This window comes from Benincasa hispida, chromosome 10, assembly GCF_027475165.1.
Source record: "Benincasa hispida cultivar pf3 chromosome 10, pf3_genome.v1.1, whole genome shotgun sequence".
Taxonomy (NCBI): domain Eukaryota; kingdom Viridiplantae; phylum Streptophyta; class Magnoliopsida; order Cucurbitales; family Cucurbitaceae; genus Benincasa; species Benincasa hispida.
In genome coordinates, this window is record NC_143487.1 from 41,334,288 (window position 1) to 41,338,410 (window position 4,123).

The 4,123-nt window shown below is 35.2% G+C and overlaps 1 pseudogene across 1 annotated transcript; it reads left to right on the forward strand.

Moving 5' to 3' along the window:
• Positions 1-398: 398 nt before the first annotated feature.
• On the forward strand, positions 399-3,550 carry LOC150033363 (zinc finger BED domain-containing protein RICESLEEPER 2-like; annotated as a pseudogene). Its single transcript, XR_016524127.1, has 5 exons — positions 399-446; positions 679-790; positions 885-968; positions 1,316-3,289; positions 3,382-3,550. The product of XR_016524127.1 is annotated as a zinc finger BED domain-containing protein RICESLEEPER 2-like (transcript).
• Positions 3,551-4,123: the final 573 nt, after the last annotated feature.

The following is a 4,123-nucleotide window of genomic DNA, read 5'->3' on the forward strand; positions in this document are numbered from 1 at the left end:
AAATTTTAAAAATTATGAAACTACGTGAAACAACCATTAAACTTTAAAAAATCTTGAACATAGGTTTTGGGATCCGAAAAATTTTAATGAAGAAATCAACGTGCAACAGAACTAATTTTATGAAAGTTTTTGTTCATAAAAAATTTGCATCATGTTATAAAGAATGAATTATACTTGAAAAGTTTTAAAAGGAACGGGTTGAATGGTTTTATAATACAGGGGCATGAGGCTTTTACAAAAGAAAAAAAAACTTATTTGAAGAACAAAAAATGAGGCTTTTAAAAAAAATACATGAAGAGGAAAAAGAAAAAACTAAGAGTAAAAGGGAAAAAAAAAAAAAAAAAAAAGGAGAGAATTTTGAAAAGAAGTAAGGGAAAAATTATAGGATTGGTATGGCTATGGGCGAGTATGGCAGGCCGATAAACCGATATGACCGACCGAAACCGGTTGAAATAGGGTCGGTCGGTTGGAAATCCAACAAAAATCGAGCGGGGTCGGTTTGAAAGGGAACCGCCGATTATAGGTATTGATCGGACACCCAACGACCCAACCCGATCGACTTTTGAAAAAAAAATTAAATTAAATTATTATTTAATATATAATGAAATTCCTTCACACTCGGCGTGCGCCTAGGGTTTCTTTTTTAGTTTTCCATTCGCTTCGGCGCTTCCTTCACAGTTCACACTCGCCGTTCGAATCGTAGGCCAGGCACGTCGTCCACAGGTCTTCCTTCACACTTCCGTTCCTCTTCGTTGCTCCGCTCGTCTTCTTCCTTGCTCTTCATCCACAGGTCTGCAACGCATTCGCAAGCACGCCTTCTTCCTTGCTCTTCGTCCACACTCCATAGGTCCGCAAGCTCCTTCCTTGCTTGTTTCCGTCCACAGGTCCACAGATTCGCAAGTTTCAGTTCTCTTCCTTGCTCGTTTTCGATTTTCAACCTGAGGTCCGTTTTTTATTTGCAACTGCAGGTCTGTTTTCATTATCGATTTGCAATACGTTTTGTAATGTATTCTAATTTTATAGAGATTGAACTAAAAATTGGAAGATTTACCTAATAAATGTGAAAATGATGATAAATATATATATATTTAGCATAGAACTGATGTTTATGTAAAGCTGAAATCCTTCGAATTTTTGTGAATTGTGTGATACTGACGAGTTACAACGTTTGTCATGTTGTGGTTCAGCTACATGGCTTCAACGGATATGGAGTTTGATGGAACTGCAACTGATGCATCAAAAAATGAACGAGATGCAGAAGGAACGGATGCCAATACAAATATCATTGATGTTGATTCAGCAAATGAGACATAAGACATTCCAAATCCATCAAAAAGAAGGAAGGCGGTGAAAAAATCCATGGTTTGGGATCATTTTGAGAAGCTAAAAGTGATCCTAATGACTCTCATGCTCAATGTAAGTACTATGGAGTTATCTATGCATGTCATTCTAAACGTAATGGTACTGGGACTATGAAGAATCATTTAGAAAATTGTAAAAAATATCCTTACCAGAAAAAGAGAGATCCAACCCAAATGACATTATCTTTCAAAACTAAAGCCAAAGACAATGTTGGGGATAATACGTCACACCTTGTATGTGAATCATATAGTTTAGAGAGTTGTCGGGAAGCGTTGGTGGAAATGGTAATTGTTGACGAATTGTCATTCAAGTTTGTGGAGGGTAAAGGATTTAAGAAATTTGTCGATAGATTAACATGTGCAAGTCAACCTAGATTTCTTGTTCCGTCTCGGTTTACTGTGGCTAAAGATGTGCTTAAGTTGTATGTTAATGAGAAAAAGCGTTTGAAAGACATGTTTGTGAATAGGAAGTATAGAGTTTCTCTCATTACGGATTGTTGGACATTGGGGCAAAATATAAATTACATGGTCCTTACTGCCCATCTTATAGATTCTAATTGGAGATTACATAAAAGAATACTTAGTTTTTGTCTAATTGAGAATCATAAAGGCGATATTATTGGTAAAACCATCGAAAAGAATTTGAAGGATTGGGGCATTGAAAGGGTAATAACTTTGACTGTTGATAATGCAAGCTCGAATGATACTGCCATTGCTTATCTTTTGAAAAGATTCAATAAGGGATTATTGTTTGGTGGAGAATTTCTGCATGTTCGTTGTTGTGCTCATATATTAAATCTCATAGTATGTGATGCTTTTAAGGAACATAATGATTGCATTGAAAAGATTCGATATGCTATACGATTTATAAGATCTTCTCCTGCACGTTTTTTGAAATTTAAAAAGTGCATTGAAATTGAAAAAATTTCTTGTAAGAGTTATGTGTGTCTTGATGTTCCCACTAGATAGAGCTCTACATATTTGATGCTTAAGGCAGCTGTAAAGTTTGAAAAGGCTTTTGATAGAATAGAAGATGAAGATGCTTCTTATAGACACGATTTGTCACCAAATAAGGAAGATTGGAAAAATGCTATGATGTTGATTAGGTTTTTAAAGGTCTTTTATGATGTGACATTGAAAATTTCAGGGTCTTTGTACACCACTTCGAATATGGTTTTTCATAAGATTACAGTGGCTTAGAATTGTATACATTTGAATGCTGGTAGTGCAAATACAATGCTAGTTGGAATGGCCAATAGCATGAAGGACAAATTTGAGAAGTATTGGGGGAACAATGAAAAAAATAAGCTGTTGTTGTATGTTGCTATTGTGTTAGATCCTCGAAAAATGCTAAGGTTTGTATCTTTTTGTCTTAAAAAAATTTTTGGGCCAGAGGTTACCAAATCTATGGGAAATGTAGTGGAACAATGTTGTAGACGTCTCATACTCAGGGTGGGAGTGGAGTGGTAGTACTTCTACTAATACACCAATTGTCCCAGCCTTGGAGGCTATGATTGATTGTGATCCAACTGAAAAGGTGGGCGAAGACTTTGTTTATGATACAATTGATCTTGATTTTGAAGGCGATGAGACTACATCTTTCGAACAAGGGTCAGAGATTGATATTTATTTGTTGGAAGCAAATGTTAAGAATGAAGGTGATTTTAACATACTTCGATGGTGGAAGAGGAACAGTCATCGGTTTGAGGTTCTTAGTCGTATGGCTAGAGATATTTTGGCAATTCCAGTATCTATTGTAGCGTCTGAGTCGGCTTTTAGTACAGGAAGACGTGTTGTTGATTCATCACGTTGTTCATTGGCTCCAAAAACAGTGGAGGCTCTCATTTGTACTCAAAATTGGCTAAATTCTGGTTCAATAGATCTTGAAGTTCAGCATGACATGGAAGAAGCTTCATTATTTGAAGAAGGTATTTATTCGTCATTTGTATTTTGTAGTTGTAACTTGTTAGATTAAAATTTTAATGAGGTTGTCTTTCTCTTCTTAATCTTAATTATATAGGATTAAGAGCGGTTATGGACAATGAAAAAGACATTCAAGACCTTCCAGATTTTGTAAAGTTGTCTGTTAACGATTAAGCATATATCATTTGATTTTATTGTAATTGGGTTGTATTGGATAATTGACTTATTGTAATTGGCTTGTATTTAAAATTGACTTTATGTTGTAATTTCTATTTTCTAGTTTGATTGTATTGTATGTGAATTGTGTAAACCCCGAACTCTAGGTTTCCTAGATAAACATGTTTAGCCAAAGGAATGTTATATTATATATATTTATTAAGTAGCAATTCATAGAAGGGAAGGAAAAACATATTAAATGAAGGGTGGCATGGCAGTTAACCCTTGAACTCTAGAGGTGGCAGGAAGTTTTTGGAAGAACTTCAAAAATATGGTTTGGGCAATTGACATGAGTAAATTTAGTGAAATCAGTGCCATTCGAAAACCGAGAGAATCTAGTTGCGATGTTGTCTTGCCAGAGGAAGACTGCACAAGGAGAAGAACAAAAAGTGAAGAAAGTACAGAGGAGGCAGAATCTTGGGTTAATCAGGGCTCGAGGTGAAGATTGGAAGTTCCAGACCAAACTATAAAAAATTTTTAGCTGAAATTTTAAGGTAAGAAATCTAACTCAATTCTAAACAAGTTTGTAGAAGGAAGTTTCTTGAAAAGAGCTCTCTAATCAATTGAACTAAATGACATGCAAAAATTGAAATGCCCTTTTCATTTACTTATTCAATGAAGGC